Source organism: Mustela nivalis, assembly GCF_964662115.1.
Source record: "Mustela nivalis genome assembly, chromosome: 3".
NCBI classification, from domain to species: domain Eukaryota; kingdom Metazoa; phylum Chordata; class Mammalia; order Carnivora; family Mustelidae; genus Mustela; species Mustela nivalis.
Genome location: NC_139022.1, coordinates 51,939,494 through 51,955,949, shown reverse-complemented (window position 1 = coordinate 51,955,949; position 16,456 = coordinate 51,939,494). Strand labels below are relative to the sequence as shown.

General features: G+C 39.0%; 1 protein-coding gene and 1 pseudogene across 3 annotated transcripts in view; one reads left to right on the top strand and one right to left on the bottom strand.

The window, feature by feature from the left end:
• Window positions 1–16,456, bottom strand: part of FBXL17 (F-box and leucine rich repeat protein 17) — a 503,519-nt gene that overhangs the window by 201,080 nt on the left and 285,983 nt on the right. The gene's annotated exons all lie outside the window — the stretch shown is intronic.
• On the top strand, window positions 6,965–7,972 carry LOC309861910 (glyceraldehyde-3-phosphate dehydrogenase pseudogene; annotated as a pseudogene). The gene has a single exon. The product of its transcript is annotated as a glyceraldehyde-3-phosphate dehydrogenase pseudogene (transcript).

Here is a 16,456-nt window from a genome sequence, read left to right as displayed (position 1 = left end):
TCTAGATCACACAAGCCCTTAGAAGGCCTGGAAGCAGCCTCGCATTGTATGATCCTCATAATACATTTTCATAAAGTTTTTTTGTATAATATTCTTACTGAGACTACTACATGTTTGGAGTCTAATTTTTTCTTTGTAATTTTGTATTTGATTTCTTAAGGGATGGATGGAAAGTTATAAAAGCAACAGGCTCCACAAACTTGGATCTGCATCTCCATAGTTTCCTAACACCCTGAGGACAACCTAACACAGGAATTGAATTTGGGCAGGTAACAAAGATTTCGTTTACATTCATAAAGATCTGTCATTGTCTGCTGAAAAATCAAAAGAGGGCCAATTCTAAGCTATGGGAGAGCACAGTATTCTGAAATACACTTTATCATCTAACTGATCATGTGGTGAGATTTCAATCATGTATCAGCACATTTTCTCATATCGCAGTTTTCTTTTCTGGTAATTATGCTTGGACATTTATTGACAGTTAACAGCTGCTCTAGTACTTCACTTCTTCTACTTCATGTGTTGACATTTCACATTTCCTCTTATTTTCAGATAGCTTAGAGTACTTGAAGAAAACAGACACTTTGATATTACTTCTTAAATTCTTAAATGTTTCATTCAACATGTGAAAATATCATAAAGTTGTTGATTTCTGCCGCTGTGATCTAACATGTCTCATTTAAAAGTGTACAGTAATTAAACTACACATGTAACATTCACTTTTCAGTTAAATATTTTGACATACTTATTCTACCAAAATATCTAAAGTCAACTATCATGAAAGCATCATGAAATACTTTGAGTCAATGATGTTTTTGTTAAAGCTAGCATACAGAAAAGTTCTCTTTACACCAATAAAATATAAATACTCCTAATTGCTAACAGACTTTTTCTGACAAGTGTTAGCCCAAAATGAATATTTACAGCCTATGCTGAGAATTGAACGGCTGGAAAATAGCATTTACAATGGAAACACTGACACAGTTTTAACCAAAAGCAAAACAAAACAAAACAACACAAAACACAAACTTGAACATTCATGCTAGCTAATGGGGTGACTGGAATACTCTTGGCCTTGGAATAATGTAAGAAAATATTTAAAGAACATCTGATTCCACTGAAAATAAGATCATTAGATTTCTTGTTAAAACAAATGCCTAAAGGTATGTGATATTTTATACACACACACACACACACACACACACACACACACCATGGTCTATAGCAAGAAATATTTTGATCTTTTTCATAGGACATTTTGTTATTCGGAGAGCAGAAGCTAAAAGAAATAAGAAAAACTTACTCTGAGAACATGCCCTAAAATTTACAACTGAATCATATTTACTATAACTATAACATCATTTGACTTTCCTTCTTCCGTCATGCTGTATCTACATTAATAAGTGATTTTGTATTTTAAAAGGGGGATATTAAGAATTTAAGGACTCAATTTAACAGTTGGGCTATTTGGTAATGTATACTTTATTCAAGAAATAGAAACCTTAAGGACATAGTTTTTTAAGGCAAAGAAGATAAGGAATATGAATGATGTCTGTATATAAAGAAATAATAAAGGAAAATCAGTTAAAGGAAAATTTTGTATAATTTCTGTTAATGTGCTTTTGTTTATGCATCATGTCAACAGTATGTATACATTGAAAATAAGAACTCATAGGAGAAAGTCACAAAGAAAATTATTCTCGTTAAAAAGTTAGACTCTATAGCTTTTCAATCAGGATATCACAGACGTAAACTTCCTATTGATCCATGGAGGAAAGGAAGATTATTTTTCCTGCAGCCTCCCCCCTACCTTGGTCTGGTTAGCATTTGTAAAGAAAAGTGTCTTATTTTTCTTGGCTTGAGAGGGTACCATGTCCCACACAGCTGGAGGCAGAAATGAGAGCTGACGACTCCGTTCATATATCTTTCTAATTTCAAAACCTTCTTCATGCAGAGCCTAAAACCAAACTCTATAGTGCTGACAACTGATTTTTTTTTTCATTTCATATTCTAGACCACTAACTATAATTATGTTTCAGCTATTTTGACCATAGTACTCCAGTGGTAAAATAACAAAACTAATCTGTAGAATGTTTCTACAAAGAGAATTACCCGTCTATGTTAGCTGCTTCATTCTTCCTCTGTTGCTGCCCTAAGATATTTCTTTGGACATATGGCATATATTTCAATTTACAATATTATGCATTAGAATGGCAGATGAAGTAGAAGTTCTTTTCCAAATAACAGATTTGTAAATGAATCTACCAATGTGGGAAATCTCAGCATACGTTGATCTGTTCCCCATGACATTCCATGACACCCAGTAAGGTCCTGAAGAGCCAAATTTGGTAAAAGATTCAATAACACACCTAACCTTAAGGCTCTGATCAGGTTAACAGCAGTTTTCGTCAGGACTACATTTGTCTTCCTGAAGTGTGGCTGTCTTTGGAAACAGCTGTTCGGTTCAGAGACAGTAACTTTTAAAGATACTCCTAACATTTCTTCCCTATTACTAAAAATCTTATCTTTCATGCTAGCAAATGCAAAGAGCTTTTCATGATAGCATGAAGAAAGAGAGTGCTGTAAAATGAAAACTGAAAAATTAGACTGTTCTTAAGTCACCGACAGGGCTTATTTCACAGGGGTGTACTTCATCACTACAAATGCTTCGAACCCATCTCACAAGATGCATCTGCTTTCCTGCTGTAGTTTCTACTGCATAAATCAAAACACTACTCATTAGTGTAAACTCATTAGGATAAACCAAATCTCAATTGCAAGGATCTCAGCATTTTTGAAAACATAGATATAAAGATATCCAAATTAATGTCACTTAATTAAAAATATGTAGTTTGCTTTGGACAGTTTTTACTAAACCTGATCCTTATTATCTGGACTAGTGAGATTAAGATAATTTAGGGCTGAATAATTCCAGAGTGCAGCAGAGCATAAAGGCCTTCTAAAATAGAGAGGCCCAAACCCATAATACCCACTACCATGTAACTACCACTGGGAAATGCAATTTTAATTTGCAGCAGGATCCTAAGGAAACACTTTGCTGTAAATAAAAGTGAATCCTTAAAAAAAGAAATTTAGTGATTTTGCAGATGAAGCAGACAAGGCATTGCCATGACACTTTTCTTTTTAAAACCAATCAAATGCAGCTTCTTGATGGAGAAAACACTCTCTGAGTTAATTAGAATCCAAAGCATCTTGAGATAAAATTTCACAAAATGAAAGATGAGTTTGTGAAAATACTGTTACTGAGCTTCCAAACAGCACTACCATCCATAGGTGGCACTACTGGGACAAATTCAACGGTCTCCCTGAAATTCCCAAAGCATAACTTGATGGAGTTGCCAAAACAAACATTTTAACATTCTGTTGTGAAAGTAGAAGTAGAAATGCAGGCACTAGGATTTTCATGATCCTACCATATTCAAATGAAATCTATCTGTGTGATGTTTTCAGGTAAAAGGCAATGGAGCAAAATCTGTAACAGGAATTACCTGCTTTAGGACTCAGAACATCTGAAAAACAAAACTCCATTTGTGGCACATGTCTCACGCATAGACTTGAAGTTAGACCAAGAATTTCACTACTGACATCTCCAGTTGTGAGGCTGACTTCAGCAAAGCACATGGATTCCTTTTGGTCCAGTCTCAGTCTAGGTCCAAACTGACACCCGTCTGATTCCAAGTCACCTTCCTCATCCACAACACCCGTGAGCAGGTGAGTGGTGAGAGTCATTCTGTTCTCCTCGAAACTTGCTTTGATGTCACCGAAGAAGTAGCTCTACTTCTTTCCAAGCCTAATCTCTTTGGTCCCCTGTTGATACTGTGATTTATAATACATAAATACATTTGGTCTTCCTCCTGTTTCTAGCACAGAGCCCCTAAAACCCTTGGAATATCCTAAATGGTAGGGGAGATAAAGGTGCCTTTTGTTACGTTAATGAGGTCAGTTTTGATCCTGCACCCAAGGATGGGGCCTAGGTGCCAGGAGAACCAACACTGTGATTAGAGGGTTGTAACTAACTTCTTGTCATTGGCCCAACCCACCCCTGGGAGGGGAAAGAGGCTGGAAGTTTAATCAATTCCCAGTGGCCAATGGTTTAATCAATCATTGTCTATGTAATGAAGCCTCCATAAAACCCTCAAAGTATGGGGTTTGGAGAGCTTCCAGGTGGGTGAACATATGGAGATTTGGGGAAACTGGCCCATTCAAAGACAGCATGGAAGCTCCTTGTCCTTTCCCCAGACCTCAACCTTCTGCATCTCTTCCATCTGGCTATTATATCCTTTTATATATCCAGAGTTATATCCCTGTATAATAAACCAATAATCAAGTAAATACGATGTTTCTCTGAATTCTATGAGCCACTCTAGCAAATTAATCAAACCCAAGGAAGGGGTTGTTGGAATCTCCAAGTTACAGCTGTTTGGTCAGAAGCGCAGGTTAACAGCTGAGCTTACAACTGGCATCTCAAGTGGAAGGCAGTCTTGTGAGACTGAGTCCCTAATTTATGGGATCAGAGGCTCCCTCTGGGTCAACAGTGTCAGAACTGAGTTGAACTGCAGGATACCCAGCTGGTGTATGGATGGACGGATGGATAAAGAGCACTGGTTGGTATGGGGGAAATTCCCAAACGTTAAAACTGGTGATCAGAACCCTTACCTGCTCCTTTGAGACCCAACCATTTTTTCTCTCTCACTCCTCTCTCCCAATCTCAGTCAGCCTCTCTCTGTCTCTGTGTTTCTCAAATTCTAAAAGGAATGTCCCTTATTTTGCCTATGAAATCATTATCACACATTTTCCCCTTCCCTTCATGATTACAGGCCAAATCATTTAAACTTGCTGTCCTTTCTGTCTCATCTTTCATTGATTCCTTGGCACATGATAATTCACTTTCTATCCCCTACATTTTAGAGTATAGCTCCAGTAAAACTGCCTATCATAGGATTCCCTAAATCAAGAGTCTAGATCAGAATCTCATCTTAACACAACTTCCACAATATCCAGATTTGCCAAATAACCTCGTACATTAAACCATCTCCTCTTGGGCAACATCAGATTGTTTCTTCTCCTATCATCCTGATTGTTCAGAGCTTTCCAACATAATGCTGGAGGTTTCCTCAATTCCCTTGCATGGAGTGACCTCACCTAGTCTAAGCGATGGGTATATCATTCTGCCTGAATGACTCCCAAAGGCATATTAGGTCCAGATCTTTATTATTAATCTTTAGGCCGGCAACACTTGTCTACCCAGACATAAACTGAGATTCAACTTGTCTAAAACCCGCCATCATCTTTTTTCTCCTCATACTTTAACCTAGCTAAAGTTTTAGAGAGTTCACTTAACAAAATGTAATGAGATAAGAACATGAAAAAGCAAATCTTACTAACATCCCCAAATCCTCACAATACATTGTGTACATGAGAGAACTATTACTACAAATTCGAGCATGAGTAACAAGAAGTCACGAACAGTTACACTGTCACGATCTGCAGAAACTCTTCCAGAAAGTATGACAAAGAAGTCCGCAGCCATAGCTTGATTTCAACCACTAACAACACTTTCTAACTCATTCCTCATTAACTCTTCTGCGTTAGAAACACTTCAGATGTCTAAAGGGAAGCTAAGGTGCACTCTGCTCTCTTGACATGAAACATGTTGCTTTTAGTGGAAAGATGTTATGGAGTCAGTAAACAAATAAAAGGACCCCATCTCAAGTGAAAAAGATAAAGGTATACATGATCATGCCAATAAAATTATTGAAATACATATGCTTATTTCATGACAGCCTTTTTTCACTTACAAGTATTTTTGCTTCAGGAAGAACACTTTAAGTCCTATGTCAAGTTACAAAAGTTAGAATGCCAGCAAGCCTATATTTTAATGATATTTCACAGTAATAGCTGGTTAAATGGCAAAGTAAAGAGAACAAAACAAAAAATAAAAAACTCAGTGTGCATACTCTTACAATGAATAATACCAAATCTCGGAGAAACTACACTTAATGCATAAAGACTGAACTGTACTGGTTTTGAAATTTAGACCTAAAGTGGAGACAAGGGGTGAAGAAAACAGTATTTTAAATAGTTATTAACACCAGCTTACTTTCTGTAACATCTATGAAGACTTGAGACAGAAGTAAAATGAAAGAAATGTTACTCATGAATTTAAATACTACAAGTTATAAGGTATTATCTGTAGGGGCCTAAATTGAATTCAAAACCTATCATGAAAAAATATTATACCTGAGGAAATGAAAGATAACCAAAAATGAAAAATAAATAAGTAAGTAACCTGTTCTATCTGGAAGGCTCAGCAGATGACCATGACAAAATGGTAACAAGGCTTTATAGCATAAGCAAGTTTCCCCCTAAATCCAACATGTTAAAGTCCTTATTATGGAAAGCACTCAGTGCTATATTTAGAACGTATCTTCTATACTTAGAATAACATAGATATAAATTCTTACTGAGGATTAGGTCAATCTCGTGAAACCAGTCCCCAGAAGTTAACTATTTTTAGCTAGGAAAGAGGTAAGAAAAAAAGGAGGGTGCTTTATTACAATTTTATGGTAATGGAAATACTATTGGAAAAAATTGGTTACTAAGAAAATTTTTACAGTTTCTATCTGTTTTATAATAAGCAAAATCAAGCAGATTTAAATCTTTTTCTTGCGAAAAAACGAGTAGGACACTGAAAGCTCTATGGCTGCTCATTCATGCACTCTTCATCCAATTTTTACCTGTTAACCCATTAACTGCCAGACTTGATACTAAGTAATAAAGAAGACAGTACCTCTCCTCACACAAACAAACAAATACCATGCAATATGGAGAGTGTCATCACAAAGGTTTTTGTGAAGGTGCTATGGGAGCTTTGGGGAGATGCACCTAACCCAGCAGGTCTCTCTTGTTGAATGTGAAGGAAACTCAATTAGAAGTAGGCCAGATGAGGCTCCCTGCTCCTCCCAGTTCAACAGACAGCTGCATCTTCTGGTGCAGTGCCAGCCACCTCCCTGAGAATGAAGATAAAGGTGAAGGTTGGAATAAACAGATTTGGCCATTTTGGGTGCCAGCCACCAGGGCTGGCAAAGTGGATATTGTCACCATCAATGACCCTTTCATTGACCTGAACTACATGGACTACATGCAAGCATGGCAAATTGCACAGTACAGTAAAAGCTGAGAGTGGGCAACTTATCCTCAATGGAAAGCCCACCTCTATCTTCTAGGAGCGAGATCTCGCCAACATCAAACGGAGTGATGCTGGTGCTGAGTATGTTGTGATGTCGACTGGGGTCTCTACCACCATGGAGATGGCTGGGGCTCATATGAAGGGTGGAGCCAAGAAGGTCATCATCTTTTGCCCCTTTGGCTGATGCCCACATGTTTGTGATGGGCGTGAACCATGATATGTATGACAACTCTCTTAAAATTGTCAGCAATGACTCCTGCACTACCATTTCCTTGGTCCTCTCACCAAAGTCATCCATCACAACTTTGGCATCATGGACCACAGTCCATGCCATTACTGTCACCAAGAAGACCATGGATGTCCTCTCTGGAAAGTTGTGGCATGATGGCCAAGAGGTTGCCCAGAACATCATCTCTGCTTCTACTGGTACTGCCAAGGCTGTAGGCAAGGTCATCCATTAAGCTTAATGGGAAGCTCATTGGCATGGCCTTCCATGTTCCTACCCACAGCGTGTCAGTAATGGATCTGATCTGCTTCCTAGAGGAAGCTGCCAAATACGATGACATCAAGGAGGTGTTGAAGCTGGCATTGAAGGGCCCCCTCAAAGGCATCTTGGGTTACACCAAGGACCAGGTTGTCTTCTGTAACTTTTAGCATTGTTCTCAATGACAACTTGGTCAAGCCCATTTCCTGGTATGACAATGAATTTGGTTACAGCAACAGGATGCTGGACCTATGGTCCACATGGCCTCCAAGGAATAAGAGCCCCCTGAACTACCTGCCCCAGCAAAAGGAAGAGAGGTACCTCAGCTGCCAGGGAGTCCTTGCTACCCACCTCCACATTCATCCACAAAATGTTGAGAATCTCCCAACCTCCACAGTTTTCATTCCAGATCCCTGAAAAAAGGAAGGGGCCTAGGGAGCCCTACCTTGTCATGTATCATCAGTAAAGTATATTGTACTCAGTCAAAAAAAAAAAAAAAAAAAGTAGGTTGAATGAAATGCCAATAAATTGGGTTCCACATAAAAGTAAGGTATATTCAGGAATGACTGGAAGTAGGATTATTAAAGTCCCTTTCTCTGAGTCTCTTTCGACTTCTCTCTCTACACTGGCTTCATTCTCTCATAATCATTTTGGCCACAACTCAGAACCATGGCTAAGAACATTCTGGGCTCACACCCTCCCATCCTTTGCACTGGAGTGGCGAGCTTGAGCTGTATTTACAACTGATCAAGAATAACACTCTCAGGAAAGCTACCTTAGAGATTCAAAGCCAAATACATCTGATTTCTGGGAAGATGGTGGAATGTGAACTTTGCTACATTGAACTTTGCTGTTCACATGGTTAGTGCTGGTTCAGGAGGAATTGTACTTCCTGGACACACTTACTTTTAGAAAGCTGGGTGTTTTCCAAAGAAACTTTTACGGAGTATGGCTACTTAACTGAAAAATAATTTGTACGGTAACAGGGCAAAGTGATCCTGAAACTCTCTCTGTGAGGGTCTTTTGGGAATTTTGGATATATGCCTAAAACAGGAAGTCTCAAGTTATAATCACTATCTCCTGATTGAGAAAATAAAATATAAATAATATATTTTATATTGTTTGATGTGATAAAAGCCACAGGGTAGAGTTTCAATGCTATTGAAGACAAGACATTCTTTACCTGTATTTTAATCCTCTGTATTATACAAGGACCAGAGAAAGTCATTAGAGAAAAATAAAATAACCCCAAACTCAAAAATCCCACTATTATTAACCTCTGCTTGAGAAAGTTAAATGTGTAATTATAGGCTCACTGGGAAAACATAACCAACGTGGTTATAAAAAACTGTATGGTTATTTTGTGGGTGCAAGCAATGAGGTTCTAAGGATTATCTCACAGGGGGGTTAGAAATGGCAAACCTGTGATGTATTTTAGGTTGCATAAAGCAGGCTTGTCTCTTGTTTACTACCCAGCAATTGCAATGGGCCTAATTTACACAACAATTACTTAGAAGTAACTCCTTTGAAATGCATTGTGTGATTAATTGACTTGGCTTCAGGAATGCAATGTTGTTTCTACATTGTTGTTCACTTCAACCTAATGCCCCCTAGAGCACAGATCCAATTAAGAAACAAGGCAGGGAAGCAGATATTAAGTGTAGTATTTCTATATTACACAGCACTTTTGTATAGGATTGAACACCACCCTCTACTGTCTGTAGGCACTTGATTTATTCAGTGCACCCTTGTGACACTGGACGTATGGCTCACGGAAATGAACAGGATTTAAAGTAAATACTTTAGAGAAAAACTGAAACCAGATAAATTTAACTTAATAAGAGATACTTTTAAAAATGAAAGCCTAAAGGAAAACAAAAGCAAAAATAAATAATTGGGACCTCATCAAAATTAAAAGCTTCTGCATAGAGAAGGAAATAATCAACAAAACTAAAAGGCAACCTAGAGAATGGGAGAAGATATTTGCAAATGACATATCTGGAAAGGGGTTAGTATCCGTAATCTATAAAGAACTTACACAACTCAACACTCAAAAGGCAAATAATCTAGTTAAGAAATGAGCAGGGCACATGAATAGACATTTTTCCAAAGAAGACATCTAGTTGGCTAACAGACACATGAAAAGGTGATGTATTTCATCACAGGGAAATACAAATCAAAAATACAATATCACCTCACACCTGTCAGAAAGGCTGAAATTAACAACACGGGTAACAATAGGTGTTGGTGAGGATGCGGAGAAAGGGGAATCTTCTTACAGAGGGAATGTAAATTGGTACAGGTACTGTGGAAAACAGCGTGGAGGTTCCTCAAAAAGTTAAAAATAGAACATCCCTACAGCCCAGCGAATGCACTACTAAGTATTTATACAAAGGATACAAAAATACTGATGGGAAGGGGTACCCCGATGTTGACAGCAGTATTGTCAACAATAGCCAAATTATGGAAAGAGCCCAGATGTCCATCAACTGATGAATGGATAAAGGAGATGTGGCATATAATGTAATGGAATATTATTCATCCATCACAAAGAATGAAATTTTGCCATTTACAATGACATGGATGGAGCTAGAGTAGATTATGCTAAATGAAATAAGTAAGTTGGAGAAAGACAAATACCATATGATTTCACTCATATGTGAAATTTAAGAAACAAAACAGATGAACATAAGGGAAGGGGTTGGGGGGGGGAAGAGAGGGAGTGGAACCAAAAAGACTCCTAACTATAGAGAACAAACTGAGGGATGCTGGAGGGGAGGTAGGTGGGGAATGGGCTAAATGGGTGATGGGGATTAAGGAGGGCACTTGTGATGAGCATGGCTGTTTTATATATAGGTGATGAATCACTAACTGGTATTTAAATAAAACTGGAATTCTACTAACCGGAATTTAAATAAAAACTTGAAAAATAAAATAAAAATAAAAGCCTAACTACAGTTAAAACTTGATTTTCTCACAGAAATAAAAAAAGATAATGGTCTGGCCTGTCTATAGTGACAGTAGAATTTTCTTCTGCCATTAAAAGTCTCTAAACAAATTGGAATCAGGAAACAATTCTTAAATTTCAACAGGGACCTGCATTTCCCATTCTGCTAAGAAGAAATCATCCACTCTGTTAGGAGAGGCAAAATCTGGAATCAGCAGAGTCACAAAGCAAATGCCATGTCACACAACACTTGCATTTTGAGAAGTTAGGGTCCTGCCTGCTAAGTTTACCTCCTCTAAGATAAAAATCATGTGACAGTCACAGGGTCTCCCTATAATTCTGTGTTCAGACAGGACTCAAGCTTTGCCTGGCAAATGATGTCCAAGACATTGCCCCAGACCGTGCTCCATCTGTACCCATCCAACTTCCACTTCCTTTCTTGCCTCTCCAAGTAACTTTCTACTCTACCTGCTTAAACTCCAACACTCTCTGGGCTGTAACTTCCTCAAGAAGAAAAAGCTTAAGGCCAACTCTCAATTCTAGACATACCTTGAGGAAAGAGGCTTCCTAGTACAACAGATCTCCAAAACTGTTACCAGAAGAGAGCCCCAGAGGGTGAGAAAACCTAAAACCAGGAAGCCCACAGTCTCAACTCTATTCCACCTCTATCCCTAACATCTGACCTTGGAAATGATACTCGATGTCTCAGAGCCAGTCCCCTCTGGTATCAAAACACTATTTCTACTGCTGACACGTGGCAAGAACAGTGGTTCCATCCCTTCCTGCAGACTCACACTGCCTGGCTCAAATCTCACCTTGGTCACTTCCTGACAAGTGATGTCTGGTTTCTCAATTCTAGAATAGTGATAAACCACACAACATTGTTGTGAAAATTAAATTACTTAGCATTATCAGTAAGTGTCTAAAATAATGCCTGACACATATTAAGTGCTTGATATATGTTAGTTGTTCTCATTGTTACTCTAGAAATTTCCACCCAAAGACAAGTGCACAGGAGCCACCTGACTATGCTGCCTGTTTCACAGTAGACAAAATTCCACATAGTAGTGATTTCTTCTACTTATTTCAAGTTTTTACTTCCAGATATTTTTAATTTTTAAAAAAATATTTTATTTATTTGAGAGAGAGAGAGCAAGCACAAGCAAGGGGAGGGGCAGAGAGACAGAGGAAGAGAAGCAGACTCCCTGCTCAGCATGGAGACCAACATGGGGCTCAATCTCACAACCCTGAGATCACGACCTGAGCCAAAACCAAGAGTTGACATTTAACCAACTGAGCCACCCAGGCATTCCTCTTCTCTCCAGTTTCGGGCATATTCCTTCACAATCTGCAATGTGCTCTCTGAACATGAACTGCCATGACAGCTCAGAGTGATCTATAAATTCCTATTTGTAAAACATCAGAATAATAGCAATAATGGAAACAAAAAGAGTGTAATGATAGCATCATTGTTTTGTCTCTAGTCTCTTTCGTAAAATTTATTTCCCAGCCTTTGATAAACAGATCAGTTTTATCTTGGCCAAAAGTAATAAGAAAATATTGTGGAACAAAAGTGAAAATAGTTGAATTCTTGCAGAGCCTAGCAGGAGGTAGAGGCTTTCAGGAGTATCTGGATAATAAAAATTGTCATTTAAAGAAATATCGCACTTGTCAGTCAGCTATTTGCATTTGTTCAGGAAGGCAACGTTGCACATCAGTACTGCTGAAATTTTTGGAAGTAATGCATTAATTGGTCTTTGCCTGTGACTGAAGTTGGGAGGCGATGCAAGGAAAAACAATGGAAAACATAATCCCATAATAATGTTTAAGAAGGTATCAAATATGAAAAATCTGTAAATGGTTGCAAATATTCACGTAAGGACTGCAAGAGGAAAATAAAGCAGGAAACACTAGACCCCCTCTCCATAGCGTCTCTCTCACCTTCAGCTCAGAAATCACCCCCTGCACACACACATATTAAGGCAACAGCTATTTTGATCATGCAGATAGGAATAAACATTTTCTATTCCTCCCCCAGTTCCATACATACCCACAAAACATTGCTCTTTAGGATCTTCCCACTTGTGAAACAAAACATCAGTCTCAGAGTTTATGAAACCATTAAACTATGGATAGCTTAAAGCATACTGGAAATGTAAATGTTCTCATAAAATAAGATTACACATAAACAAAAATATGGATGTATGGATGGCATAATTGCACGAAACAAAACAGAGCAGGCGGCCATATGCAGAGACCTGGACCTTGAATCCTGACCAAGCTTCCATAGTTTGGAGACCAGTGCTTAGTATCATCAATATGAAGGATCTGACTGACACCTCAGCTAGGGAAGCGGGGGAAAAGCAACTTTGGAAATGGAAAATAGTTTCAGCCTGATTTTCATAAGAAAGGTAGGAAACTCACTGTGTTTAATCGTTTTTACTTAGTAAAGAATTTATCTTTCATATTCTTATAAAGTGGCTTTCTTCTGTGTTATCAATAAAAACTAACAGTGACCTTCCTCCTGGAAGGTTAAACTTCTAGCTTCTGTTTGAAACGCTAGAGTGCCTTTTCTCAGAAGAAATGCTACATATACGTGCCGCAAGCAATGAGAGAATACACCATCCCTCCGACCCTTCATTAGTCAGAGGATCTTGGCAACAGCAATGCTACTTGTATACGGTCTCTGCATGAAAAACTGTTTTCAAAGGTAACCTTGCCAAGGGCTATGTTCTGTCTTGGCAAAAGGAAGCAAACTTTACTTTTCTACCAATCGGTTCGCTCTGCATGAGAAACAGGTGTTAAGGTATGAAACGGGGCTCGGAGCAGTAGCAAAATAAAACTCACCCAAAATAAGTTTCATCTGGAAAAAAACACAACTCAGATAATAAGCCTGCAGGGCCGACATGTTTTTGCAAAATGCAAATCATGAAAACTGGTTAAGGGATTAAATGCTCTTTTGCAAAAATGACCATGGAGATTATAATCATTAATTAAAATCATGTAAATAATTTTCTGAAAGAACTCTCCCTTTTTATCTCATAGGTTTCAAACAGCCTAATGGTAAAAAGGTTTAGTCTCAGAAGACATTCTCTAATTAAAACCAGAAATCTGGTATAATTAATAAGTGTCAGTCTGCAATCTCAACCACTTAGTAAAGGCAGAGAAATCAAATGCTGGTGTTTTATAAAAACTCCAATAAAATCGCCAAGAAAATGAAATTTTATAGCCTCTACTTCCTATCTATACAATAGGTGTCCCAGATGTGACTGAGAACTTGTTAAGTGGATAAATATTTTAACACTTACAATTCCTATATCCCGGTTTTATTCGTTTTTCTTTGCTCTTTGGCCCCCGCAACAGGCCACGACTAAGTCAGTTAGTCTTCTCTACGGCTCCCCCTGGACTCTGCTCCAGCATATGCTGGTGCTCCAGGCACAGTGGAGCACTCCCAGGACCGGGCCTGAGCTCTCACAGCAGATGCTCCTTCCTGCCCAGGGCAGAGTGGTTTGCAGAGGGGATTTCCCCGGCCTCTTTGCTACTCTGCTACCAGCAGAGGTCAGTCAGAGGGGAAAAGCTTTTGGTGTGCTGAAGATGACAAGGGGAGAATCCCAGAGAGTGGAGCGGAAGCTGCTGGATTAGGGGAACTGGGAAGCCCACCTGACCTCTGGGCCTCTGTTTACATGAGCCAGTGAAGTCCCTGACAGTTTGAACAATGTGAGTGGCTGTAGTTGCTTATAACATAAAGAATTTCAAACCACTATAAACGTAAGCAAAACATTTGATTTAAATATGTAGGTAATTACATGATAGTGATGTTAGAGGTAAGATGTGCTGCTCAGATCCTCCTTCTGGCAAGGGGCTTGCTGCCAAGTTTGGGGTATGGGCAGCGCCAGCCTCAGCTGCTGACCTCTACCACAGGGCTGACCGTCCTGCAGCGCTGCCTGCAATTGTGGCTGAGCAAGGAGGCGACAGAAAGAACCACCCATTCAGCCCTGAACCTGCGAATGCTGGTGACGGAACTCTCTGCAGGGCTGGCCAAGACCGTGCTGTGCCTGCATCACAGTATGAGCTTTGCCTCTGCCCAATCCTTCTTCCTGCCTATGTCCTTTCACGGGAGCTGATCCCTGATAAAAACCTTAGACCCTGACCTCCATCTCAGTGTGTGCTGTCAAAGAACCCCAGAGTGACAGGTACAGTGTCTGTCCAAGTGCACATTGTAACCTATTATAACAAAATAAGAACACATGAGAAAAGCAAATAGAGATGCAAACCATATAAGGAAAATCCTCACCAAAGGTCTATAAACAAAATGCATAACCCGGATTTTCTTCTGTCCCGTCCCAGCCTTCCCATTTTCCAAACTTCCTTTAGTAATACAGTCTCCTTCAGCCACATACAGAAGAAATCTGGGTGAGGGAGGAAGGCGTTTTCTACTAAACTGAACTAATACAATTAAGTTGGCTAGAAATTGACAAGGCCTATGAGCAATGTAGTATTTCCCATGAGTCACCAGTTTTGTTTTTAGTCACTTTGAATGTTACAACAATAACCTTTTTTTCATTATTACCGTTTTTTATTAAAGGGGATTTGATATATAATCTGGGTTAGATTTAAGTAGTGATGGGAAATAGATATTTTCAATCAAAATTTGCTATGAAGCAAATTTCTTTTAAGTGAATGCTATTTTTTAATTAACTGCCATTGTAAAGTTGGAGATCGAATGAATAATAAAAAGATCACACCTGGGAATGAAGGTTTTCTTTAGAACTAATAAAGTTAAAGACATAAATAACTTCAATAAAACAACAATTTAGGGATTCTATTCTCATTGCCTCATCAAAACATTTTTTACTCTAGACACCAAAGACATTCACATCACAACTCCACAGACACTCCTTACTCCCTGTCTCTAGACTTACTTCTCTGAAGCATTATCATTCCTTTGACAATCTTCTTTGACTTCTACCAAACAACAACTCTTGGTTTCACTCTCTCTTCTCCCTGCCCTCCATCCTTTCCAGGCTCTTTCTCTTCCATGCAATCATGAAAAGACATCCCTTCAAGCTTGGTCTGAGGCCCTTTGCCCTTCTCAATCTATAAGCGATTTCTGGTTTCCACACCACATCAGGATTCTAAAGCAGCATCTATCCACAGGTGACTACCACAGACACACACATAATCCACTCATATGCAGACCACTCACAGAATGCTTCAGATAAATGCCTACAGGCAAAACCAATTCCACACGCTGAAGACTGAACTCTTGACAGACCTTCACCCGGATTGCCTAGCTCAGAGAATGGTACTACTCTTCATCCTGAATGAAAAACCCAAACCAAATAGCCTTAGTGACATCTCCTTCTAGTTCACTGTCTCTACATCCAAATTCATCATCAAGTCCTGATGGTTCAGCCTCCAAAATTTTCCCACGATGATAAATTCTTCTTATGATTTATTTTTCCAATGACTGAAAAGGTAAAAGCAACTTCTGGCTTTTGGGCCAGTTTAGCTCATGGGTGGTAAGCTAGATTTGACCTGTGTGCTGCAGTCTGTTGTCCTGGGTCTTATAAGACACACTAGGGGCTTCTCAAAACTGCATACCTTACTCAGTTTGTATTACATGAGGGTTTCTTTCTTTCTTTCTTTCTTTCTTTTTTTTTTTAATATTTTATTTATTTATTTGATAGAGATCACAAGTAGGCAGAGAGGCAGGCTGAGAGAGAGAGGTGGAAGCAGATTCCCAGCTGAGCAGAGAGCCCAATGTGGGTCTCAATACCAGGACCCTGGGATCGTGACCAGAGCCGAAGGCAGA